The sequence below is a fragment of the Hyaena hyaena genome, unplaced genomic scaffold, assembly GCF_003009895.1.
Source record: "Hyaena hyaena isolate Hyena2069 unplaced genomic scaffold, ASM300989v1 scaffold_102, whole genome shotgun sequence".
NCBI classification, from domain to species: Eukaryota; Metazoa; Chordata; class Mammalia; order Carnivora; family Hyaenidae; genus Hyaena; species Hyaena hyaena.
Window position 1 is genome coordinate 3,548,715 of NW_024080734.1, and position 27,995 is coordinate 3,576,709.

The window sequence follows — 27,995 nt, forward strand, 5'->3', positions numbered from 1 at the left end:
GCCGAACGAAACTACAATTCCCGGCAGGCTCCGGCTGGCTTGGCGACAGTTTGCGGGGCAGTACGGGAATTGTAGGCTCAGGCACTGGTGATTGCCGCAACCTGTGCTTGACCTTCCTCGTCCAGTCACTGCAGCGCTCGCCTTGAATCTGCAGGTCCCGGCAAATGCCCGATTATAAGAATTATCTGTGGGGCTGATTAAAAGTGTAAATCAACAGGCTTGTCCCTGAGATGTTCGGATTCAGTATTACTGGGTAAGGCCTAGGAATCTGTGCTTTACACGCACACCCACGCCCTCCTTGAACAATAGGAGCGCGGGAAATTTGGGAAACAGTGGACTAGTCAAATTTGTATTATGTGTGAATATTTTTTCACCTTTCAGATTTTAATAGCAGTGCATACTTATTTTAGAAAATTGGAAAATAGCAGAACATTGTGACGAAGAAGACAAAAGTTTCCCTGAATTATTTCTTATGTATGTGGTTTTCCTCCCAGATATTAGAGTCATAATAATGGTAGTGATAATAATAATCTAATGTCGAGTAAATGGAATGTGCCAGGAATGATGCTTAAGCACTTTTCAAACACGACTTGATGAGAAACTAAAATGCAGATATTATTGCTGTTTTACAGATACAGAAATGGAGACAGAGAGTTTGTTGCCCTGATCCCATAGCTATAGGCTGAAGAAGGGCTTTGAACTCAGGTTTTCTGAATCCAAATCTTGCAGTGTTTAACCTAAGGTATGCTGCTTCCTGAAATCTAGCTGGCATCACACACTAGGTAAGGCTTTTTATCCAGACTTGTTTTTAGCCACAGTTCACCATGGGAACCCCATGCTGCCGCCACCATTTTCTCCTTCCAGCCTTTTGCCTGTTATTAGCTCAACTCCTGCCCAGGACTGGGGCAATTGTGTGTGCTATTGTTATGTTCTCATCTTATATAAGCAGTGGGAGAGGAGGGAGTATATAAATAATAAACTCTGCAATATCTGTGGCTACTGAGAAGAGACAGACTAGACAGATCTGGGATGCTCTCCACACTAATATTTTCTACTCAAGAGAGTTTAAATTACTCCTCAAAATAAGTATTCAGGTGTTAGTTTATATTCATCCTTTAACATCACCTCTGTCTTCCTCAGTTGATTACAAACTTTAATGTTAATGACAGTCTCTCAATACCTCACCATCTCTGAGATTATCTAATGCTTGTTCTTACTAACTGACCTCATACTTATTACCTTTAGCCCCAAGAGAAGCCCATTTCAGGCTACCCAGCCCCATGTTCATTCTCCTCCAAGCTCTCTGATCACTTTGACCAGCGTTTTATCTGTTTTTGGCACAGCACACCTAACTCTTTCCCCAGGGCACATTTCTGACTCTCTGACCTAATCTGGTTTTGGTCTTACTGATACAGACTTTCAGAGCCTCATTTTTGTAGCAGTTATTATAATTAAAAGTGAAGAGTTTATAGACTAATTAGCCATTTATTCCCCATACTAGACTGTAAGCTTTAGAGCTGGGATTACATCTTGTTTATCACTGTGTCCCCATCCTGTAGCACAATACCTAGTTTAAAGTGAATGTGTATGTTCCTGTCTGTTTCCTGTAGTTTTAGGATAGGATCAGAGTGTGTATATTGTGTTTGTGTGTGTGTGTGTGTGTGCGTGTGTGTGTGTGTGTGTGTAGATGGTGGGAGTCATTTAAGCCACAACCTTCAGAAAAGAAAGCAGCATTATAGCAGGAAATGATGGATTAATCTGTTGATCTAATGGAAATGTGATCCTGGAGATTGGTAGTAAGTGGTTCACCCTTTGGCAATCTCACTGTGGGTTATGGGCAACTTGTGTCCTGGTTGGTGGAACTTTGAACCGTGAAAAGATTCTGCACCATATGTCTGTGACCTTGCACCTGTAATTAATATAAATGGGGTGGGGTGGGCGTTTGAGGAGCCAAGGTGATCAAGAGTGGAGGCGGCTTATTATTCATCCAGACTTGCAATAGGAGGGCACCACTTATCTCTATCTAGAATGTGCTCATCCCCAGTCAAGGAATGTGTAACACACAATGGTCACTAGGGGGCGCCATTGCTCTGTTAATAATCCATCACCTTTAGAAATTCTATAGATTATTGCTTTAGTTTTGGCCCAGGTAGTCTCGTTTTCAGGTATTTTTTAGGAAAAAAAAATCATTGTTGAATCTCAGTTTTAAAATTGATATCAAACAAGTTTCCTGATCCCAGTGAATTGCATATACTAGGTTCTGGACTATTTTATATCAAAGATTGCATTAAAGAGTGGAAACTCTGTTAAGTCCAAACCCAGGTCTCGCAAGAGAAAGTGCAGGAGCTGGAAAGAATTGAGATCTATAGGTTGCCAAGGGAGATATGAAAAAGCAGCCAAGTTCACGCAGGGGCTTTTTGCATCAGATGGTGCAGGATTGGAATTCCAGCTGTCACTTTGGGGCAGTGTGACTTTGGGAAAGCTGAATCATGTCTCCCACCCTCTACTCCTCAGGACCTTGGAGAAGATTAAGCACCATTTTGGCAATCCTTTTAGTATAATTCCTGGCCCTTAGCAAATGTTTAATAACATATTTCAGCTGCAGATTTACCTTTGGGTTGGGGGGTTATTTGATTTATCTCTGTTTCCCCTGCTGACCTCTAAATTCCATGAAGGGACTGTCTGTTTCACCTAGAACAGGGCCTGGTACATTCAGGCTCTTGGAAGATGTATGATGGGGTGGACGAAAAATATAATGAATGGGAAATTTGCTCCTCTAACTATAGAATAAGGCTGTTTAAGATTTTTGATACTACCCTCAATCAAATGTCAGAATATAGTGAATATTGAGAGGAGTCAGGTATAGTCCAGTGAGCTGTCCATAGTCTATACCTAAATGGTCCATAATATATGACTAAACACACTAGGAGGCTGGGGCAGGGAGCGGGCCCCAAGGTCAGAAGTCAATCTGTGGGTTGCCTTGGTAACCTTACAACCATGTACTCCAAGATCCTGGTCCATACGCAAGAGCATTCCAGCGCACGATGACTGAATCTGGGACTGCATTTAGACACCACAGCCGCTCGGGGTAGACACATTGTTGATTCTTACTCTTGTTCATGGTGTGGCCCTTTTTCTCCTTGTTCCTGTGTCGTCATCCAGAGAGCCCTGCCAATTCTTAGGCTGGACAGCTGTTCGTTTCCTAATTAACAGCATCCAGAGTTTCTCAAGATTGCCTGCCTGTAGTGTGTTGGCTACGTCTATACCATGTGATCTCAACTGGGTTTTATTTGTTTCTGTCTGATATTTTCCAGCATATCTAATGACAACATGGATCCAAATACACACTAAGAAAACAGAGCTTTAATACCCAGGAGTCCTCAGCACCAATCAATACTATTAACCGCCTTTATTATCAGACATGCATCTTAGATAACATTTTGGGCTTTGGTGTTTTTAACACGTTGTCATTTCAAATTATTATTACTCAAAGGTGTCTAGTAAAAGAGGCAACCTGAGATAATGAGAAAAGAGAGAAGCTTGGAATCTGGGCTGGGTTGGGACATAGCACCTCTGCTTAATGACTCTGTGATGTAGGGTCATCCATTAACCAATATGAGTGTTGGTTTGCTCATCTGTAAAATGGGGATGATATCAATACCTACCTCTTGGTGTCCTGAAGATTAGGGTGATCATATATATGCAGAACCTGGTATGTAGTAGGCCCTTAATAGCTGATGATATGGTCTTAATACGACCTTCTAATGCACTCAGTTGTGTCTATTATTGGGGCAGAAATGTTGATTAACAGACACATTACTTTGGTAGTTTTAACCTTGTGATGACACAGGGAGCCACTCAGCCAACCTCCAAACTGGTGAGCTCAGTAAAGCCAAGTTCATAGTCAAATCCTCCATGCAGTTGCTGTTGGAGTCTGGTTCCGCCATCCCTTCATTGTTGTCACACTTCCAACACTGTCTCTCATTTGCCAATGACACTCCCTCTCTACCTAGTTATTTCTAGCTGCTTATCCAGTATTCATTCTCCTTCTTTACCAACAGAACCCAGTTTCATTAGAGGCTGCAATGCACCCTGTTAAAGTATATACCTCTCTAGATTCCACTGTTGCTAGGGGTGACTGTAGCTCCTGCTTCTGGCCAAAGAGATATCAGCTGAGGTTCCTGGGAAAGCTTTGCCTTACAGATAGAAGTACCACCCCTCCCTGCTATCGCATAAAGGCACAGCGGTCATGAACCAATACCTGAGGGTTAGCTGGGGCCATGTAACCAGTTCTAGTCAGTGAGTTGTGAGCAGAAGTGACAGACCATTTAAAAACCAACACGAGAGCCTCCAAGAACTCTCTTCCCATCTGCTATGATAAGCAGCACAATTTAAGATAGTGGCTGGTCTATCATCCTGGGTCCCAAAGTGAGGAGATGTGGAGCAGAGGCCCCACTGGTCCCTAATGGACATGTAGCAGGAGGGAGAAATAAACGTTGGTTGCTTGAAGCCCCTGGGGTTGTTTGTTATGCAGCATACCCTAGTCCAGTCTGACTGATACAACCCTGACCACATTGCCCCACTAAGTCCATCAGCTGGGAAATAACTGAATGCTAAAAACGAATGAATGGATGATTGGATGCATCAGTGAATCGACTTGCTTCTCCCAGGGCCCATCCCTTCAGCTCATATCTAGAAATGGCTATAAATCAGCCTCAATTACTATGTGCCCCCTTTGAGAAAGCTTCAGTCAGTCCTTCAACTTTAGTGGCCATACAAATTCCCTGAGGACCTTTCATTAAAAATATAGATACTCAGCCATCCCCCCAAACCTACAGAAGCAGTCCCTGGAGGTGGGCCATGGCCATCTGCATTTTTAAACGAGTTTCCTGGGAGGTTCTGACAACAGGCCAGGGTTCAGGCTTGTGGCCCCTCTAGGTAGAAATTTCTGGACCCATCAACAGGCCAGAAAGGGTGATGGTCTTCAGCATGTGCATTTCCCGCTTTCTCACCATCGTCCCCTCCCCAAGTCCTGCCTTAACCCCAAACCTTGTTTCCACGTGGCCACTTTGACCTAAAAGCAATTACCTTTGGTAAAGGTTCCCTTGAATATGCCTCTGGGCATGTGATGTCTCCTCCCTGACCACTTACCTGTCAAAAAAAGGGAGTTGAAACAGGGTAGCCAGAAAGCCTTCTGTGACAGGTGGCAATAACAGTCTCTCATCTTTCAGATGCACACAACACAGTGTGACATGATGGTGCTGCTTCTAAGATAATTCAGGCTTAATGCACATGTGATGCATATACATTCATAAGAGTGCCGCACGCCCTGTGGTATAACCATTGGACCAAGTTGAAGCTGTGTGACAGTTGTATTCTTTGTCCCTTCGGTGTTTCTCTGTGACTATATTTTTAGCCGTATTTGGAAAGAACATCTAAATTCGAGGACTGGATTGTGAGGCCAAGGGGAATGGCCCTCCAACACCCCACCACCCCCACACCATCATGGGTGTAGAGGCAGAGGGAGGCCTGATGCTGGGTGTCTGGGTGTGACTCAGGGGCCACTTTCTGTAGCCATGCCCTGTCGGGGAAAGCAGAGATCTCTCAGCTGAGGGAAGTCCCTTCCATTTCTGAGAGACAGCTGGCTTTAGGGTGGGCTAGATCTATATGGAAACACAACTGAAATTCCAAAGATTTATGGCAGGAGGAGACCAGAACAGCGGGTTGCCCCAGCCAGAGGGAGGGAAGTAATAGTTATCGGGGACCTACTGTATACCTGGCCCTGGTGGAAGCACCTTACCCCCCTTGTCTGTAGTTGGGACAGGGGCCCTGTAAGGCAGACAGACTTTCTTCTCATTTTACAGGTGAGGACACTGAGGTGCAGGGAGGGAAAGTCATAAGCAGAGTTCACACTGGGTCCGCCTGATGCCTAAGCCTAGGTTCTACCTTCTGCAACATTTGAGGAGGACCGTGACCTCTGGAGACAGGCCTGGGATGGAACTCTGGCCCAGCACATTGTAGCTATGAATCATGGGTCAGCTCCCTTCTTGGCACCTCTGTTTTCTCACGTGTGACATGACGGTAATTACAGCACCCATCTCATAGGGATGTTGTAAGAATTATGTGAGACCCTGGCTGGCAGGTGCTAAGTTCTAGATCCAGGCTATCTGTGATTGTTCTAGAGAGAAGACCGGTGATGGCTTGTTGAGCAGGAAAGGGCCCGTGCACAGGTAAGGAGGTATACGCACATAGATTTTATTGTTCCTGAACTCAGGAAGCTCTTTCAGGGCCAAAGGGGCTGTCATTTAATGTAGCCCTTGGTGGTGGAGTGGCCCTGCCTGGGTCTATGACAACCTGCTGCATCCTCTTCCCCCCTGCCTCTACCCACTGTCTGCTGTCCCCCACCCCCAGCCCTGCCCTGGTGGCTGCTCTGCTAGGGATTCTAGGCTACAGTGGGACATTCCTATCCTGCAGGGATACCTCAAGGACAGAGGTATGTAGGGAGCCCTTGGGAGCTCCCACACCCTGTGTCCTTACCCTCCCCTGAGGCAACCTTGGCAGGAAGGCTCTAGAAGCTGCCCATGGACTTACATAGTGCTGGGCCAGCTTCCTGATTTCCTTCCATTGCCTTCTCTGGCCAACCCTATGAGGTAGCCTTCTGGTTTGGGGCCCAGGTCAGCAGTGCTGGCTGAGTGTCTTTGGCAAGTTACTTAACTTCTTTATTAGACCTCACATTCCCCACCTGCAAAACAGAGAGGATCAAAATTGGCCCGACTTGGTTCTGTGAATTAATAAAATCTTGTGCAGAAAGTACCTAGCACAGAAGTGAGTGCACAGTCAGCGCTCAGTGCATTGTGGTCATTACTCATTGTCCTTCTTGTAGCGCGGGTCCTTGATAGTAGAGCTAAACTACTTATTTGTTCACTTGGAAATAGCAATATGGGCATTCTGTTCTAGGTACAGAGGGCTAGAGGGGGGAGATACAGACATGATCTCTGCCTTGGTCCTTGTCCTAGAAGAGTTCAAAACCTGGAGGGAGGTTGTTAATAGAGAGCCTGAAGAGGGAGGCGGGTGCACAGGGAACAGAGAGAGTGCAGAGAACTGCTCAAGGCAGCCTTGGGGACGTCACCAAGGAGGCACTATTGGAGCAGGGTCTCGATGAGTAAGTGGGCATTTGCCCATCTTTTTGGAAGTTTCTTTGAACATCCTTCCTGCATTTGGGCAGTCCCCAGCTTATGAGTCTTGGCAGGAAGCGGAGAGCCCAGGGACTTGATTTCTCAGCTTCCCAAACATGTAGCCTGGACTCCAGCCATCAGAGGCCACGCTGGCCCTCTGATGCCGCAGGGGGGCCTATGAAGATACAAGGGGGAGATGGCGCGCCATTCAGAGGAGCCCTGCGAGAGCTCCTCCATGGGTCCCGTGCCTGCATGGGCAGCATCAGAGGCACCTACTGCCTTGTCTGTCCCAGCTTTGGGGCGGTGGTGTCACCATGAAACATTTAGGAGTGGGACTTTGGGTGTGGCCCCTGTCCTTGTCATCCTCAAGCCTCGATCCCTGGCCCTCCCGGAGATTCTGGAAGCCACACTATATCCTTTACTACATTCTTTACTGCATAAATCAGCCAGAATTCACTTCTGTTGTGATTAAGAACATTCCCTGGATAGGTAGAGAAGGAGAGGCCTGGAGTCTCAGGCAGAGGGTCCGCTTGGGTAAAGGCGCAGAAGCTTGATGAGCATAGGTATGTTCTGAAAAGAGTTGCACGTCCACAAGCTCTGGGGGTTACAGAGCATGTGTTTGGGGTGGGGTGTGGTGGGGACCAGCAAGAGATGAGTTTGGAGCACCTGGGTGGCTCAATTGGATAAGCGTCTGACTCTTGATTGCAGCTCTCACACTTCGTGAGTTCAAGCCCTGAGTCAGGCTCTGTGCTGATGATGTGGAGCCTAGTTGAGATTTTTTTTCTTCCTCTCTTTCTCTCTCTCTCTCTTCCCTCTCTCTTAAAAGTAAATAAATAAACTTAAAAAGAGAGAGAGAGAGAGATGAAATTGATGAAGTGGACTGGGGCCTCAGATGCTACCATTTTGGAGGTTGAACTTGACCTTGGGGTAGAGACGATGAGCTTTAAATAGGCAGGACCAGCATCAGATTTCTCTAGGACAGCACAGCGTGTGATTGGACTGGGTGAAGCTCGAGAGAAGGAGACCAGTGAGGAGGCTGTAAGAGTCATCTTGTGTGGCAGATGTCTGCTGTCCCTTGAGATCTAGCTAAGACCTACCATGGCCTTCCTGAGCCCTGTCGAAGGCCAAGCCTGACCCCCTCCACGATTTCTACAAATTCTCCATGGTCATGCTCTCACCTCTACCCTATTCCTTGTAGCTTATGGATTTTCGTATGACACTCAGCATCTTGATTCTTTAGTACTGACGGAAATTCTGAGGGTATCAGAGGAGGCACTGACATTTCAGCAACATTTAAAACAAACTGCAAATAGTACTTTCGACCTTCTTGTTCATAGAGGACTTTCCATATCCTGAGGGATTCGTGGTCAGCTTTTTCTCCTCATGAGTGCACTAGCCTCCAGCCAACTTATTATCTCCCGGCCCCTCTCCCCGTGCCCACCTCCTCTTCACTCCCACCCTCACGGCTCGCCACGGGAATGCCAACTTCTCATGATGGGGTGCAATGTAAGTCAGCTCTCTTTAGCTCCTTTTTCCAAACTGAGCCCCAGGCCTGCTTTTGCATCTCCAGGCCCAAGAAGGACATCATCCAAACAGGAAGGTCATTCTTGTCACAATCCACTCTCCTTTGAAAACAGGAGTGGTTAACATGACTTTTCTGCTTCTGCTGTAGCTGTTCACAGTTGCATTTTGCCGCTCATAACTGTGAACCACAAAATAACAGTGGCTGACGCACAACAGGAATTCATCTCATGTAAAAGTCTGGAGGAAGGCAGTCCTGGGCCGATAGGGTGGCTCCATGATGCTCAGACTCCTAAGCTCCACCATCTTGAAAGTGCTGCCTCATGATCCAAGATGGCCGGCCACAGTCTTAGAGAGCTTTCTGATGCAGCCTCCAGTTAAAAATTGTGGTTCATTTTATTGGGGCGCCTGGGTGGCTTAGTCGGTTAAGCGTCCGACTTTCGCTTAGGTCATGATCTCGCGGTTTGTGGGTTTGAGCCCCGCGTCGGGCTCTGTGCTGACTGCCAGCTCAGAGCCTGGAGCCTGTTTCAGTCTGTGACTCCCTCTCTCTCTGACCCTCCCCTGCTCATGCTGTCTCTCTCTCTCTCTCTCCTAGAAATAAAAAAAAAAAAAAAAAAAAATTCATTTTATTAAGGAAGAAGGGGCACATGTGCATTGGGAGGAAACTAGTGGTCTGTATTGTATCTATGAAGCCCACTTATGAGAAGGTACAACTGTACTCTTCCCTGGACTGGGTGTTGACGGGAGCTTTGGTGTTTAGTCTGTGGTCATTGGCCAAGATGGTACCAATAATTGTTCTCACTCCTTTTAAAAGTGTCTACATCACAACGGAAGGAGGGGCTGTGGGGCCAGCGAGACCCAGGTGTGTGAGGCCCTTCAGAGATGCAGACCCTCACTCTCAGTGCCTGGTTCTCTGAACTTTTCTGGGACTCTACTTGCCTGTTGTCCCTCTGTGGCTGAAGCAGATTATGGGCCCAGTGGCCTGTAGACATCCCAGCTCCTGCTGCTGTCAGCCAGTTGCAAGCAGAGGGTTTATTTGCAGAGAGAATGTAGAGCTACAGAGAAGTGCTTATCTTTCTGGGGAGACAGTGCAGTGGCTAAGGAGCCTGTGAGCGAGGAGGCTCACCAGAGCTCCAGGAAGCTGATCTGCACTTCTGGCCTGGATTACTCCTGGCCTTCCCAGTGCTTCATGGTGGGCTGTGCTCTGACATTTGCTGCTGCCACTTAAAGTTTGAGTGGACTGCTTCCTGTGACTGCACCCACAAGTGGGGGACTCCTAGAGCCTCTGGAGGTGCTAGAGGAACACACAGACCTTGGTAGCTCATCCTAGAATGAAAGTCAAGTCTCCTGTTTCCATTTCAGTGCATTTCCCCCTCTACTCTCTCCCTAGGTGGGCTGTGGTTGGCAGGGTTCATGTAGTGGACTGTAGGCATCCTTATTGCCATTCAGATATTCTCAGCTTTCTGTCTCCTACACTCCAGGCAGGATTGCACTTGCTGGCCCCAAGGTAGGACCGTATGAGTAGTCCAGCCAGTGAGCCATGAGTAGAAGTGACACGTGTCGCTCGAATCTCCCTGTCCCTCTGTCGGAGTGACAGTGGGCAGTATCAGAAATGGTAGGTGCTCTGTCAGCCTGAGGTCTGGGTCAAGGATGACCTGGAGCAGAGCCCCCAGCTGGCCATTGCTGGATATGTAGAGTGAACAAGAAATAGGTCTTTAGATTGGAAACCACTCAGCTTTAGGAATTCTTGTTAACACGGCACTACCTAGCCTACCTGACCACTGGTGCACTTCCCATCTGTGTGGTTGCCTGGCATCCCAGTACCCTCCCCATTTGGGGCTTTGCTCCACCCTTGGACACTTGTTGAGAGGCAGAGTCTTCCTCTGGAAGGTGAAAATGGCAGACACTGCCCACTTCCCAGCCTCCCTTGCAGCTCAGGTGCAGGCACGTGGCCAAAGTCAGCAGCGATCGTGCAAAGCTGTGGTCACAGGGGCCGTGCATCTGTAGCAGCTGCAGTGGCGACGATGCTGGGCTGGATCCGTAGTGAGAGTCTGGGTTATGATTCTGGCTGTGTGACCTTGCTTGTTTCTTTCCTGCTTCCTAAGCCTCATTCTCCAGCCTTCCCATCTGTTCCATGAGCTGCCAGGTATCTTCTATAAATTCCCTTTCAGCTTCAATCTCCCAGTGCCCGTCATGTTGCTTGAGACTAGGAGCCTTGGACAGAAACAGCCAATTAGGGGGCAGTTGTGAGTCTACAGGGAGGCAGGAGGGAAAGAGCTAGCAAGATGCAACTGGCTTCTCTTCCCCTCACGAGCCACCTCCCGGAAGCGAGCCTTGTGTACCTTAGCCCAGAGCAGGCTAGAGGGTACTGGGGAAGGGCGTTCTTGTCACACCTGGGCCACCTTGAGGCACGTGAATCACACACTCCTTATCTGTGAAATGGGGCAAATAACAGGACCTCACGCATGGGGTGATTGTGAGGAACTTGAAAGAGAATGCATTTGAGAGAGTGGTGGGGACCGTAAATCAAAACTCCAGTGCAAGTTTACCACTTTATCTCTGTAAGCGTTAACCTGCATGGGTATGCGCACCTGGGAATCTTGAGCAGTGTGACTGTAAAGCGGAGACTGTCCTTCGTGATGCGGTTCTGTCACTCCCCTCCTGGGTGGGCCTGGCTCAGTCCTCTCAGTTCAGACCCAGCAGAGGTTCTGCCCAAGGACCAGAGACCCCAGGTTTAAGATAACGATGGGCTTGGAAAAAGCAGAGAAGCGTAAAGGTGGCAAAGGATATTAGAGATTATTTTATTCAATCCTTTCAATTTGCAGAGCTCCGAGGGAGGACCCCTGACCCACAGTCACACTCAGTTCTGTCAATGAGCTGGGGGCTGGGGTGCAGGTCTTTTCGCTGTGACAGTGTCACCGTCTGAATCTGGAGGTGCATTTGTGCCGTCATCCACGTGTGCAAAGATGATGTGGAAATACAGCGGCTCTCCCTCAAATTTACAAGCCCCATTTCATAGCAGCCTATGACCACCTATCCTTGTGCCCCCTGGAGAAGGATCCTTAGAGCACACTTCTTTTTTGCTTTCTCAGCCCTCTGAAACACTTTCTTGCAGAAGGGTGAAAAATTGCTGAATTGATCTTTTTAAATTAACATGGGATCCAAGCGAAACAAATTTGGAAGAAGAGAACTTTCTCCTCCAAGTGGCTGCCAGCACCCAGCCCCACCCCCACCAGTTGAAGTGTCCCTTGTTCTCGCCTGCTGTGCCCCAGATTCATGGGCCGTGCTCCGAATCGTTGGCAATGTTCTCTGCACTGTCCTGACAACCTCGGGCCATGAAATTAAAAAGCTAGTTACTGCATCTTGCTCCCAACGGCTTTGTCCTTGCCAGCGATTTGACAGAGAAATCTGGAAGAGGAAGCCTCCGCTATGCCTGCAGTGGCCTGAAATGCTACCGGAATGACAATGGGCTTCAACAGGCAAGGAGGAGAGAATGTGACGTTTGCCAGGAATGAATGAACGGAAGAGCGAGAAAGAGAGAGAGAAAGAACGAACTTTGGGCTTCACATTGAAAGATTCCAGTGTCTCAGCAGAGGTCCTGGTGCCTCTACTTTAAGACCTGCTACAAAATGCTGAGCAGGGCACATTTCCCCCCACCAGTGCCCTGCGGTCCTCTGCCAGGGTCCAGAGCTCATGGCTGGAGAGCTGGAAGTCAGAATTTGGGGAGGAAATGGCTCCAATCTGGGGCAAGCCCTGGGAGGCCAGCCCACCTAGCCAGTTTGCCCGTGTGTCCAAGGCCTCCCACCTTTCTGTCCTGCTACCCGTAGCCTCAGGTGTGTCCCCTGAATTGACACACTAGCACTCACTTCGCATACCATCACTGCTAACCCCCACCCCCAAGGAATTTGAAGAAATCCTCAAAACCTGAGGAATTTTAATTACCATTAATTAACCATTAATTAAGAAAGATCTTTCTATTAATTCCTTCTGTTGTCTGATTGCTGAGGCTAGGACTTCCGGCACTATGTTAAACAACAGCGGTGAGAGTGGACACCCCTGTTGTGTTCCTGATCTCAGGCGGAAAGGTCTCAGTTTCTCCCCATTGAGGATGATGTTAGCTGAGGGCTTCTTATAAATGGCTTTTATGATGTTTTAGTAAGTTCTTTCTATTCCGACTTTCTCGAGGGTCTTTATTAAGAAGGGATGCTGTATTTTGTCAGATACTTTTTCTGCATCTATCGACAGATCATAGGATTTTTATCTTTTCTTTTGTTCATGTGTTGTATCACATTGATTGATTTGCAAATATTGAACCAGCCCTGTAACCCAGGAATGAATCCCACTTGATCATGGTGGATAATTCTTTTTATGTGCTGTTGAATTCAATTTGCAAGTATCTTGTTGAGGATTTTTGCATCGTATTCATGAACGATATTGGCCTGTAGTTCTCTCTTTTTGCTGGGTCTCTCTGGCTAGGGAATCAAAGTGATGCTGGCTTCATAGAATGAGTCTGGAAGTTTTCCTTCCATTTCTATTTTTTGGAATAGCTTGAGACGAATGGGTATTAACTCTGACTTAAATGTCTGGTAGAATTCTCCAGGGAAGCCATCTGACCCAGGGCTCTTGTTTGTTGGGAGCTTTTTGATAACTGAATTAATTTCTTCACTAGTTATGGGTCTGTTCAGATTTTCCATTTCTTCCCGTGTGAATTTTGGTAGTGCGTGTGCGTTTTGGAATTTGCCCATTTCTTCTAAGTTGTCCAGTTTTTTGGCATATAATTTTTCATAGTATTCCCTGATAATTGCTTGTATTTTTTAGGAATTGGTTGTAATAAATCCATTTTCATTCATGATTTTGTCTGTTTGGGTGCTCTTTTCTCTTTGAGATACCTGGCTAGAAGTTTATCAATTTTGTTTATTTTTTCAAAAACCCAACTCTTGGTTTCATTGATCTGTTCAGTTGTATTTTTGGATTCTATATTGTTTATTTCTGCAGTGATTTTTATTAATTCTCTTCCTCTACTGGGTTTGGGGTTTTCTTGTTGCTCTTGTTCTAGTTCCTTTAGGTGTGCTGTTAGATTTTGTATTTGCACTTTTTCTAATTTCTTGAAATAGGCTTGGATGCAACATACTTTCCTCTTAGGACTACCTTTGACACATCCCAAAGAGTTTGGATTGTTGTATTTTTATTTTCATTTGTTTCCATATATTTTTTGTTTCTCCTCTAATTGCCTGATTGGCCCATTTGTTCTTTAGTAGGATGTTCTTTAACCTCATGTTTTTAGAGGTTTTCCAGACTTTTTCCTGTGATTGATTTCAAGTTTCATAGCATTGTGATCTGAAAGTGTGTATGGTATGATCTCAATTCTTTTATATTTATTGAGGGCTGCTTTATGACCCAGTATGTGATCTATCTAGAACTGACAAAGAAGAAGTCAAACTTTTACTTTTTGCGGACTACATGATACTCTACATAGAAAACCTGACAGACTCCACCAGAAGCCTACTAGAACTGATCCATGAATTCAGCAAAGTTGCAGGGTACAAAATCAACGTACAGAAATTGGTTGCATTTTTATACACCAATAAGGAAGCAAGAGAAAGAGAAAACAAGAAACAGGTCCCATTCACAATTGCACAAAAAACCATAAAATACCTAAGAATAAACCTAACCAAAGATATGAGATCTGTATGATGAAAACTGTAGAAAACTTACAAAGGAAATTGAAGAAGACACAAAGAAATGGAAAAACTTTCCATGCTCATGGATTGGAAGAATAAATATTGTTACAATGTCATTACTACCCAAAACAATCTACACATTCAATGCAATCCCAATCAAAATTGCACCAGCATTCTTCTCAAAGCTAGAACAAACTATCCTAAAATTTGTATGGAACCACAAAAGACCCTGAATAGCCAAGTATTATTGAAGAAGAAAACCAAAATGGGGGGGCATCACCATCCCAGACTTTAGCCTCTACTACAAAGCTGTAAGCATCAAGACAATGTGGTGTTGGCACAAAAACAGACACACAGACCAATTGAATAGAATAGAGAACTCACAGTTGGACCTACAAATGTATGGCCTAGTAATCTTTGACAAAGCGGGAAAGAGTGTCCAATGGAAAAAAGACAGCCTCTGTAACAGATGGTGGACAGCAACATGCAGAAGATTGAAACTAGATCATTTTCTCACACCACACACAAAAATAAACTCAAAATGGATAAAGGACCTGAATGTGAGACAAGAAACCATCAAAACCCTAGAGGAGAAAGCAGGAAACAACCTCCTTGACCTCAGCCACAGCAATTTCTTACTTGACACATCTACAAGGCAAGGAAATCAAGAGTAAAAATGAACTATTGGGACCTCATCAAGATAAAAAGCTTCTGCACGGCAAAGGAAACAATCAATAAAACTAATAGGCAACTGACAGTGGGAAAAGATAGTTGCAAACGACATATCAGATAAAGGACTAGTATCCAAAATCTATAAGGAACTCACCAAACGCCACACCCGAAAAACAAACAACCCAGTGAAGAAATGGGCAGAATACATGAACAGACACTTCTCCAAAGAGGACATCCAGATGGCCAACAGACACATGAAACAATGCTCAGCATCCCTCCTCCAGGGAAATACAAATCAAAACCACACTGAGATACCACCTCATGCTGGTCAGAGTGGCTAAAATGAACAAATCAGGAGACTCTAGATGCTGGCAAGGATGTGGAGAAACAGGCACCCTCCTACACTATTGGTGGGATGTAAACTGGTGCAGCCCCTCTGGAAAACAGCATGGAGAGTCCTCAAAAAATTAACAATAGAACTCCCCTATGACCTAGCTATAGCATTGCTAGGCATTCACCCAAGGGATACAGGAGTGCTGATGCATAGGGGCACAAGTACCCCAATGCACTTTCAACAATAGCCAAATCATGGAAAGAGCCTACATGTCCATTAGCTGACGAATGGATCAAGAAGATGTGGTTTATCTATACAATGGAATACTACATGGCAATGAGAAAGAATGAAATCTGGCCATTTGTAGCAATGTGGATGGAACTCCAGGGTGTTATGCTGAGTGAAATAAGTCAGGCAGAGAAGGACAGCTACCATATGTTTTCACTTATAAGTGGGTGAGGAGAAACTTAACGGAGAACCATGGGGGAGGAGAAGGGGAAAAATAGTGGGGAGAGGAAGGGAGGCAAACCATGAGAGACTCTTGAATACTGAGAACAAACTGAGGGCTGATGGGGGTGGGGGAGAGGGGAAGGGTGGTGATGGGCGTGGAGGAGGGCACTTGTTGGGATGAGCACTGGGTGTTATGTGGAAACCAACTTGACAATAAACTATGAAAGAAAAAGAACAAAATGCATTTCTTAAAGATAAAAAAAAAAAGGAAAGATCTTTCTAGGAGACCACTGTGGTATGACTCACTGTGCGTGAATGTCCCTGAGCTGCAGGTGGGTGGGGCCTAGTCTCTGCGTCCCAGCCCTACGGGCACCTACACAGAGCAAGGGCCTGGTAAATACTTGGGTGAAGGAATAGGAACAGTCATTTCAGAGACCTGCTCTTTCCTACACTGCCCCCTATGGACACGGGCTTCCCGACTGACTTGATGGGGTGCAGGGAGGCAGGAAAGAGGCGTTTGAGCCCCAGGTCACCAGGGGCAGGCCAGATGAGGTCCTTGGCTTCGCAGCCAAGAGACCTTGAACAAGTTGCTTAACCTCCCCAAGTATGGCTTCTTTTCTGTGAGACAGGAGTCACCATGGTGGGCACTCAGAGGGAAGCTGTGAACTAGACAAAGGCTTGCAGGTCAAGTGCTTGCCATGTAATCAGTGCTGAATAAAAATAAAAACTTGCCAGACCTGGACGTAGAGCCTGTCCTTACAGGGAGAGTCTTCCTGAGAGCTTTGGTCTTACCATCCCAGGGAACTTGGGATTAGTGTCAGTACTGGACCGGCCTGGCATTGAATGGCCCCTGGGACACCATGTTGGTGCTCACTACTGAACTGAGCACAGGCATTCAGTCATTCAGTCACTTATTCATTTACCTGCCCAAATGTTTGTCAGGTGCCTTCTGTGTGCTGTCATCTGCTGGGATTTGGGCTAAGGGAGGACGTGAAAGGTGGCCTGGTCTCAGTTTTTGGAACTTACAAGCAAGGGAGAAATAAACAAGCAAAACCAAGATCAAAATCATTTGGGGTCCATATGAGTAGGTGGCAGGGAAGGCTTCTTCTGAGAGGTGGTGTTTGCACTGGGACCTTGCCATGCTCAGACCTGAGGAAAGAAGGTCCTGGGGAAGGAAGCAAACGCATAAAGGCCTGGAGGTGAGAACGAGCCTGGCTAGCAGGTTAGTGTGTCCATGGTTGATGGGGCAGCGGGACAGGGGTACCAGATGGGTTCACTGAAGAAGTCATTCCATGGGAAGCCTAGCTGGAGGACTGGGGCTGGGCCTGCCGTCTAGAACATGTGCCGGGGGTGGAATACATCTCCCTGTATCTCCCCTGAGGCTTGCCCCGGCCTCCTCTGTGTCCTGGACCTGCCGTGACTTCATTAGGGGACAGGTCTTGCAAGCTAGAGATATAGCTCCATCAGACTGCACATTATTATATACGGCCCACCTTCCAAAAGTGCATGTCTGCCTGAACTTGGGGTCATGGCTGGGGGTAGGTGCCACAGTGGGGATATATAGACTTTCCTTTCTACCACCAGGCTCTCCTGCTGCCCTCTCTGTGTGAAGCACAAGCTTGCACTGGCTGCTGAAGTCAGAGATGCTCTTCCCAAGCTGGGTACTGACTGGGACAGTGGTCAAGTAAGCTCCATGGTGGGCCTGTCCTCCAGGTCCCCAGCCTGAGCTCACCCTTGTGACGAAGCCTCCCCGTCTCATGTGTGTCAAATGGGGACCCTCAGCCACCCTGGAGGTCAGATCTGGGGTCCCAACACCATGTTGATGTGACTGCTGACCCCAAGCAGGCAGCCAAGGGCCTTCTGGTAAAATTGAGCCCAAGACTCTGTCTCAGAGAGCTAAGAAGCTAAGAGGCATTTATTCCAACCCCATTTATTTGTTCGTTCATTCATTCATTCATTCCATAAATGTTGTGCAGCACCTACCATGTGCCATTCGTCATATTAGTGCCAGGTCATATTCTGTACCTGGGGAGCTCTGTGGTGAACAGAATAGACACGGTTCTGGTCTTTATGGACATCAGTATTTTTAAGGGGGCAAACAGACACAAGATAAGTGAGCCCCAAACACAGAATTCTGAACCACGGTAAGTGAGAGAAAAGGCAAGAACGAGACCTGTAGCATAGGTCACAGAGTCCCATTCGGTCAAACTTGACCTCTCAGTACATGGATGAATCCTCAGATAAGGTTCAAGTCCCATAAAAATGTCCAGAATGCTCGAATCATCTTGGAGGTTCCTTATTAATAGTATTTGCCACAGAAAAGAAATATGAAAACCCATGTAGAGAAAGTCTGAGATCTGGCCAGTTTTGAGATTAGCTGGTGAATCCTGATGTGAATGAAAGTGGTTATGTTTGAGGGTCGTTGGCTGCGTTTGTAAACTCAGGGATGTGAACAGGTGATGGTGTTGAGCACTGCGGTGGGCCCAGGTCTCAGGGTGGCTGCCAAGGTCTGCCCGCATGGGGCACCATCCCAGTGCCAGGCTGTGCTGCGTGAGGGACGGCTGGGCTGCGGATTCTGGGTGTCTGTTCTGTTTTGCTTCAAGATTTGGCCTTGTCGCCAGACTTCTTTGGAGATTAACCTGACAGAGCCCCGAAGATGGTTCATTCTGCGGTGGGTTAGGTTTTCATACTCGATGAAGTCAATTAAAACCTACATCTTGGTGAAGCAGGCACAGAAGGGGAGGTTTGTATCGCAGAAAAATCTCTTTTTAGATTAGGCAAAATAGAACTCATGCTTCGGAAAAGAGTGCTATTTCTGTCGCCAATCTGATTTCGTACCCATTTCAGTTTTAAGCTCTATGTCCCATTTCAGAGCAAAACCCTCCTCCCCATTCCCCTCCTCACATCTTCCCGGTCTTCCTTCTCCTTCCCTTCCTCCGCCTCATCCCCTCCCCCTCCTCCTTCCTCCCCTCAGCTCTTCCCTATCCACCTCCTCCTCCCTCTCATTATCTCCTCTCGTTTTGTCCATCCCCTGCTTTTCCCTCTCCTCCTCTCCTCCTCTCTCCCCTCTCTCTCCTCCCCTTCATCTTTCTCCCCTTCCTCCCACCTCCTCTGTTCTACCCCTTTGTTCCTCTTCCCTCTCCTCCTCCTCTTCCTTCTTAAATCAATCCACACTTATTTGCCTTTGATTTGAAGTGTTGTAGTGATCAGGAGATTTACTGTTAGAGAAAAATCAGATAGCCCTGGACCTATGGACTTAATTTATAGGAGTTCCTCTGTTTTGCTCTATAAAATGGGAACAGTTCAACCACCACATGCATTGATTGGAGCATATGTCTGTTTTTGCGAGTCTTCTGGGTCCTGTGAAGAATAAAAGAAGAATAAAGAGGATAGCGTCTACCCTCTTAGCAACTTCCCATGTCAGTGGGAGCCTCGTGTGTGAAGGGAACTTTGTATCTGGAGACGCTCGAGACAGACCGCAGTATGTGACCGTCCGTACGCCATTCACATCCGGAGAGAGAGGCTCGGGCTGCAGATGCCAGTAGACATCGGGTTCAGTGTGGGCTGGAGGAAGTCTCCGTTGATAGTGGCGGCGCTTAAACTGAGCCCTGGTGTTTGGAATGATCTTGAAGGAATTGGAGGGGTGGACACTCCTGATTCCGATAATGAGACTAACCCGCTCTCCCCAGATTCCCCGTTCCTGCTCCGTGGGGACCTTCCTTCTTCTTTCCTTGTCCTTCTCCCCCTCGTGGCAGTCCCCTGCCCCCAGCTCCTTTTGGCATCAGACCTTTCCTCCCCGCTTCCCTCTCACTGGAAGTAACCAGCCCTGTCACCCATGCTCACTGCACAGTTGTTTCCCTCGGCCCTCCCAGAAGACCCACATGTCCTAATGCAGCAGAAGCAATGTGCGTGACACATCGGGCATGGACCGGGAGTTCACGCTGACCTGAGTCTGAGTCTCGGTCCTGCTCTGCTCGAGACCCGTGGATGTGGGCAAGCTGATTGCAGGTTGGGTCATCTCCTGTACCTCAGGGCTGTTTTCTCGATGAAATGAGATAATGCATGGGTAAAAGGTCCGGCACAGGTAAAGACACCCCCAAAATACTGGTTCCAGCTTTGCCCTGGCTTATTTCAGCCAAGCCTGATGGCACAGAGGACCAGCCAGGGGGATGGAAGAGTGAAAGCACTCGCACTGGGGAATCTGATCACACTGGCCGTGGCTCTGGTCTCTGATTCTAGGAGAGTGACTTGTCTGGAGCCTTCCCAGGAGCTGTGCTCAGCATGAACCTGGATAACGTATGTGAAGTGTTGCACCCCAAGGTTGACATGTAGAAAGTGCTGGAGCATCACCATCGTGGCCGAGCCCAGGCCACAGAAACTGAACCCCGTGGTGGCATCGGGTAGAACATTCGTACCCGCCTTAGAAAGATGATGAAACACGTTGGAAATGATCGATCGTCTCTACAAAGTCTTTACACAGATTTCTCCATTTCTAGGAGAGGTCCCTACAGGCTGGGAGCGTTTGGAAATAGGACCTGGGAGCCCCAGCATGACCGGTTTTCCTGAGTTGCCCTTGGGAGCGCACACACAGAGTGATTACTATGTGCCAGGCAGTTTTCTGAGCACTTGACCTACGTTCATGCCGGCAGTTCTGGTTTTCATCTTGTTTTCCCTTATGAATTTGCTCTGTGTCCTTGAGGAAGTTACCCACCCACCTTCTCTAAACAAAGAGATAATTATATGCACTTCATAAGGTTTGGGAGAGAATTAAATATGATAATGTATGTAAAGTGTGAGGTATATAGGGGGTGCTCCGGGATGGTGACCAATATGACTTTTATTAATAATGTGAACTCCCCTATTTATTTTCTGGTTTTGTACCTGTTTCCAAAGGCCTTGCCTGCCCCAGACCCATCCTTCTGCAACTGGGAATACAGTTTCAGGAGAAGTCCACCTTCTCTTTCTGGGTGCACTCCTACTTAACTCTCAAGACCCATTTCAAATGTTTCCTGCACTGTGAAACTTTTGCCAGTTTCCACAGAGTAAGACAAATTGCCTGCTTTGCCACACCTCCATCCTGGCATCACATCATATGGTAGCTGTGTCTGTTTATGCTCTATCTTCTTGGGCAGCTTGGAAGTTTCTAGAGGTGTAGTAATGGCTGCACTTCCCCTAGCTTGGCAGTTCTCCAAGAGCGGTCTACAGACTCCTGGGAGCCCACAAAACTCTTTCAGGGGGTCCTTGAGGTCAAAACTATTTTCATAACTCTAGGACATTATTTGGATTTTTCATCCTGTTAACATAGGTAGTGGTGGTGGGTAAAAGTGCCAGCATTGGTTTGAATCGAGGATATGGCATCAAAACGCACAAGGAATGGTCATACCCGTGACCATCACACAGTTGCATTAAAACACATGCCAGTTTCACCAAGGATGCCCTTAATGAGGCAGCAAAATGATTAAGTTTATGAAATCTTGGCCCTTGCCTTTTTTATTTGTTTGTTTTGAGAGAGAATGTGAGCAGGGGAGAGGGGGAGAGACAGAGGGAGAGAGAGAATCCCAAGCAGGCTGTCCGCTGTCAGCGCAGAGCCTTGACACGGGGCTCGATCCCGCAAAGCCGAGGTCATGACCTGAGCCGAAATCACGAGTTGGACATTTGACTGACTGAGCCCCCCTAGGAGCCCCATCAACCCTTGTCTTTTTAATACTCTGTGTAAAGAAAAGTGGGAGGTACAGATAAAGCACTTTGGCTGCATACAAAAACACCACAGTTGAAGGTAATGTGGAGGAAAAGCGCATGCGTGATTTGAGTCGTGAGCTGAATTAGTCATTGCTTTTTCATGACACATGCTTTTTACTTGAAAGAACAACTGACAAACACCATGGTGGTTCAGATTTGGGCATTTTGCAGATGTTCTCTCAAAAATGAATTAAGCGAGCCTGTCATTTTAAGGAAAGCAATTGGCAGTGTTGGTTACCAACGATGAAGTTCAAGCTCAGTGAAAAGCAGAAGTTTGGAAAGCTTCATCTGCCGTTCTGAACTTGACATCCTCTCATTAAATGTCCTGGAGGAGAATTGCAGCAATAACTGGTGAATTTGAATTTGTGGTACTGTACCATGAAATGTGTCAATGTTTGGAAAATCTGCAGGAGTCTGTGAAGCAGTTGTTTCTGAGTGAGCAATCAAGATGTTGTGAAATCTTGCCTGGGTAGGATATCCATTCAAAGTGGGAGACAGACCAGTGGATTTTAATGGGGCAAAGTAGAACAGTTCAGCAAGGCAGTTTCGGATTTTACATTGTAGCTATGCTTAACCGAAGCTTGTCAAGTGTGACTGTAGTACAAAGAATATCCATCATTATCTGAAAAGGCTATTAGAATGCTTCTCAGTTTTCTAGCTGTATATCTGTGTGACGCCAGATTTTCTCTCTACATTTTAACTAGAATAGGCTATTCCCCCAGACTGAAAGCAGAAGCCGATCTGAGAATCCAGCTGTCTTCCATTAAGCTGGACATTAAAGAGATTTGAAAATATGTAAAACAGTGTCCCTCTTCTCACTAATCATCTTCGTTCTTTAGGTAGAGTTTATTTTTTATTTTTTAAAAATTTTTTTCAGGTTATTATTATTTTGAGAGTGATAGAGAGCAAGTGGGGGAGAGCAGAGAGAGAGGGAGACACAATCCCAAGCAGGTTCCACACTGTCACAGAGCCCAGTGCGGGGCTCGAACTCACAAACTGTGAGATCGTGACCTGAGCCGAAATCAAGCGTCAGAAGCTTAACTGACGGAACCAAGCAGGTGGCCCTGATAAGAGTTTATTTTTGTAAAATATGAACATGTTTTCGTTTCATAAAATATGTGATGTGTTAACATGTAATGGGTTACTTTGAAATGAAGAAAATCATGAATATTCATGCAGTTCTTCAGTTTTTGTTTTCTATATGATAAATAGCAGCGAAAGCACTTTGGGGTCCCTCCTCAATAATTTTGAAGTATGTAGAGGCATCTGAAGACCAGAGAGGTTGAGAGCCACTGACTCATGACCCGGCACATAGTAGGTACTCACAAAACAGATGTGGCGGCCAGGCCTTGGGAGGTGATGACAGGCCAGGCTGCCTGGTTCCCATGTTTCTCTGTTCTTCGGACGGTTTCTGGACATCCTGGTCCTTCCTCCTGTGATGTGAAGCAGAGCTGGACGTGGTGACCTTGGAGCTCCTTCAGACTGACTCCCACCACCTGGTTTATGCTAAGTGACATTACTCGTGAGGCCTCACGTCCACATCCCCAGATCACCTCTGCAGGGTCTAATTCCATTTGTTTTCTGCCTTTATTGCTGGATTTAGGCTACAGTGGGAAGCCTGCGGAATTGCCGAGACAGTAATTTGCAATTAAATTTAAGAAGTGTTAGGGGTCAGACCTGGGGCAGAGATAGGCTATTTGAGCAGGCCACTTAAGAATAGAGCAAAGGTGGGTTACTTCCCACCCAGGCCTTCTGACTGCATTGGAAAGATGCCTCCTTAAGAAGGGGAAATGCCGGTTGCGTTCTCCTCTCTCAAAGGCGGAAAGAAGTAGGGGATCAGTGACCCATCCCTGACACCCAGTAATCCAGTCTCCCCTCCTTCCTCTCTCCTGTCCTGGCTGATCCCTGTGGGCCTGAAAGAGAGCATCTTCCTGGACCAGCCTGTGTGGCCGCCTGTCATTAGAGCCAAGGCCACGAGGCACTTGACGAAACAGTAATGGGGCCTGGGAACAAATCTAATTAGCTAATGTATGAAAACACAGACATAAAGAGACTAACCACCTCCACGACTTTCAGGGCTTGTGGAGGTTGAGGTGACCCTGGGCCTTATTAGTGCCATCAAGACCCTTTGGGAAGGTCCGAGGCACTGGGGCCCCTTTTGCTTTGTGGGGGGCCACTGAGAAGACAGGGCTGGTTCCAGCTTCAGATGGGGACAGATGCCTCTGTACAGTCTCTTAGGGGAGTCTCCCAGGCATTTTCGGGGTCAGGCTCAGGAACCACCTGTGAAGGAGCATGAGGAGCGGGCCGGGAAGGGGCAGTTGGTCTGCGGTGCAGCTACAACAGAGGCCTCAGCCCACCCGTGGGGAGCTCGGAGCAGGGGCAGCCCCAACAGTGGTCCCAAAGTGACAAAGTCTCCACTTTGTTCCCCCCCAGCAAAGGTCTGTCCCTCGTGGCCAGCTGTGCCCCACCCTAACCAGAGTGGAGGGAGCAGAAAGTCGCGCAGTCCCCGCTGAGTCTAGTGCAGTTCCCGGAGAAGGACTAGGCGAGAGCCACCAGCAGCCTGAAAGCAGAGGAAGATGCCCAGGGCCTGATGGGTGACCTGGGCTGCGCACCGTGCCACAGTCCACACAAGCAGCAGGAGGCTGTTTGCGGAGGCTGGCAGTGAAGGATGCCAGTCAAAGCTTGGGCAGAGCCGGAAATGGCATGTTTCATTTGAAAACACAGTATCGCTTTAAATAAAAGGAAAAGAAACATAAAAGATACTCAGTGCATGACTGCCTAACACCTGGATGAAAGAATGAATAAAATAATGAGATCATGGATGGGCATCCGGTATATAAAGAGGGCAACATTGCTTTTGGGCAGGTGTTTAACCTTCCTGTGCCTCAGTTTTGTCATCCTGTAAAAAGGGAATAATAATGGCACTGTCATCATTGATGCTTTTGTGAGGATTAAATAATTTAGTATGTTTAAATGCTTAGCAAAGGGCCTGGTAGAAGTGTTATCTGTGATGGGGACTATGCTGTTGTGGGGTGGTGGTGGTTACTCTCATGCAAAGTGCTCTCCCTCCACGACGGCCTCTAGGTACAGCCAGAGTCTACCGTCTCCCAAGAGCACAATTGCAAACCAGCAATCTATAGGGAAACCGTGGAGGCACACGTGTCATTTAGGGCTGGCTCAGGCTTTGGCTGGGACAGAGTTCTTCAAAGCGTGGGGACACTGGTATCTAGGGTCCGTGTATGGGGGATGCATAAAGCTTAAAGCAAGTGTCCCTCGTGTTTCAGTCCTAACTCAATCCTGATTATCTCAAGGGGAAAGTCTCAGGGTGGTGCTGGGGTGGACCCATACCTCTCTAACACCTGCTGCTCTCTCTTTTTAATGACAAGAGACTAGGCTGCAGACTCAGCAACCCCCCTCCCCCACCCCCAACCCCGGTGGGGGCAGAACCCAGCTGGATTTCAGTAGCATTGTGTTGCTTTCGGTGTTCTTATTTTTCTACTGACCATCTATTTATAAGCAAAATCTATTTTTTAATTACTGTTGGGAGAGAATGATTCTTCATAACGTAAGTTTTCTAAAAATCTGTAAGCCGACTTAAAGAAAAATGTGAAATGAATATATATGCGAGGGGGTTACGCAAATGACTAGATTGAGATGCGCTGGGTTTAAGGGGGCAGACAGGAAGCATTCAGGAGGCAGAACTGGCAGAGCTGGGACCGCCTGCATTCCTCCGCATGTAGTTTATGCCACAGAGAATGCCCCCCCCACCACCACCTTCTCAGCTCCATGTGGCTCCGATCCAACACACCTTTCCCATCCTTGCTTCAGGGCCTCTTCCTTTACAGAGTTTTCCCCCGATTCCTCCCCGGATGAGGAATCTCTCCCTGCTCTGCTCCCATAGCACCTCAGGGGCAATAAGGCTTCTCTATTCCCTTAGAGCAGTACAGACCAAATGCCAGTCGTCTGCGCCTGGCACAACACAGAGCACACAGCAGGCACTCAAATGTTCATTCTGAGTCTGCACGTCTCTAAACTGTGGCCAGGTGATAAGCATGCGCACTGATCCAGGCAAATGTTGCCAAAGATGGAAACTGCGGCCAAGTGCCATGGGGCCCCCTGCTGCCAGTTGCACGGGCCTGTGATTTAAGACTTTGCAATGATCGTACTTAGCTTAAGCTAAACCTGACGGGAGGAGGGTGTGAGGGCTGGGTGGTGAAGGACAGAAGCCAGCAGCCACCACCCCTGTTTCTGTGAGAAGTCCATGAGAGCTGAGAGCTGCGACAGCTCCTGTTTTGGCCCCAGGAGCCATCTACTCTCATCAAAGCCACTCAGGTCCTTGTGACACTGTCGTATCCTTCTCCCCATCAGACGTGATCGGCCCTCAGCGCTGGTTGTGTTAGCGGCTGATCAGTAGGAAAGAGGACTCTGAGCCAACAGTCTTATTTCAACGTGACAGTGACCTTCTGTCTGTTTCCACCTGGGGAGAGAGAGTTTGGCCTGGCAGAAGGCTCTCCAAAGTGCTCAGATGTGCAGACTGGGATTTGAACCTCCAGGTCCTCCGCTGAGGGCCTTGGGACCTCGGGCAAGCGACCGCTCCTCTGGGAGCCTTGGGTTTCTCATTGTGATCCCGGCCTCCACATTGTGCCAGTGGGGCTGGCACAGGGATGGGCAGGGGACAGGGAGCTCCTGCTCCGTAGAGTTCTGGTCCGCCACCCGGTCTGCTGGACAGTCTAGTCCAGAGGTCTCAAATGGGAACTGCTGCTCAAAATGGAGAGCTTTCCATTCATCCTGAGATTTCTTGTTCTTCAGGAAAATCAGAAGCACTGCAATATCAGGCTGGCTTTTCTACCTAACAGGGGGCCAGAGCTCAGTTATTTCTGCCCCCTCCAAACAGGGCCGTGGTTTTTATTTGAGGTCCTCATCCAAACTTGTGTCGCTGGAGTTTGTGGCCACTGGCTGGGCCAGTCCCCTCCCCTCACAGATTGGGAAACTGAAGCCCAGAGCCAAAATGGCTTAGATGCAGAGAGCCAGCTTTGGATGCCCAGGTCAGAGGCGACCCCGGAAGAGCTGCTACATCCACTGTGATGGTCCATTGTGGGCAAACAGAAGCAGGGGACAAGAGAGGACAGTGCAGGGCACTCCAGGGAGGGAAAAGCAAGCGTGAAGACTCACAGGGCCACAGGCCAAGCTGTAGTGGGGCCCAGAGAGGCCAAGGGACGCTGTGAGAAGTGAGGGGCAGATCCAAAGTTGCTGGCCCTGATGGGTGGCACAGTCTAGGGCAGCAAAGAGCTAACTACAGGGGGTAGACCAGAGGTGAGGGGCCAGTGTTGGGCACAGGATGGAAGAGAGAGAGGAACCGGGAAGGGAGGGTGGGTCTTCCACATAACCGGTCCTAGGGAGCAGGAAACAGCTGATGGCTGTCTGTCCCCACAAGGAGTGGGCCTCCTTGAGGCTGCAGAAAACAAAGCCCAGATACGGGAAAGAGAGAGAGGGGGGAGAGAGAGAGAGAGAGAGAGAGAGAGAGAGAGAGAAAATACTCCTGGTGTTAACTTGAACTCCCAGATCCAGCTTGTTTCATGAGTTAGTAGGTACCCACCCCACCTAGGGCTGCCAGAGAGGAAACAGGTTAGCCCATGAAATTTTGAGTGTCTGACCCAGAGTATTTTTTAGCATAAGTATGCCCCATGCAATATTTGAGACCTATCTGTACAAAAAACTAGCTGTTTATCTGAAATTCACAGTTAACTAGGCATCCTGTATTTTCATTTGCTAAATCTGCAACCCTAACCTCCGCCCTCCTTTGGGCTTAAGCCAGCCTGGTTGGACCTCTGACTCTTGCACCTGAAGGAATCTCAATGAAAGCAGACGGTTGAGAGGTGACTCAGCTTGCCCGGGGTCACAAGGCCAGCCAGCCAGTGAGCAGCTGGATTAGAACACAGGTCTGTGACTCAGAAGCCTGTGATTCCCACCCCACCCCCGCCCCGCTCCCTGAGAGCATGGAGGATAGCAGAGAACAGACGATCTGAAGCTAGAAGTGGGTCTGAACAGAGTGTGGACTGGGGAAGGGGAGAGAGATGGGAAGATGGACTCAGTTTTGTCGACTGACAGAGGGGACATTCATTTTTTAATATTTCGTGCAAACTCTCTCCCCACATATTTGTCAAGCCACCTACCAGGTGCAAGGCACTGTGCTTGTTTCTCCGCCCCTTCTGATGAGCTGAGAGTATCATGGTTTATCCTTCCCACTTTTCAGATGGGAGAGTGAGGCTGAGAGAGACCACAGGTCTGGGAGCCACGAGGAGCCCTGAGCTCCACGCCCCACCCTGCCGCCCACATAGCGGCCCGTCTGCTCCAGTGCTTTGCTGCCCTGGCTGCATGTTCAAACCCGACCTCCCATCCCTTGCCTGAGCCGAGCAATAAAAC

General features: G+C 47.8%; 1 long non-coding RNA gene across 2 annotated transcripts; it reads left to right on the forward strand.

Moving 5' to 3' along the window:
* The first annotated feature begins 7 nt into the window (after positions 1–7).
* On the forward strand, positions 8–27,995 carry LOC120234095. Of its 2 annotated transcripts, none has more exons than XR_005528985.1 (3): positions 8–253; positions 633–782; positions 27,826–27,995. It is a non-coding gene; the product is annotated as an uncharacterized LOC120234095 (long non-coding RNA). The 2 variants fall into 2 exon arrangements; XR_005528984.1 differs by lacking the exon at positions 27,826–27,995 and adding an exon at positions 24,006–24,314.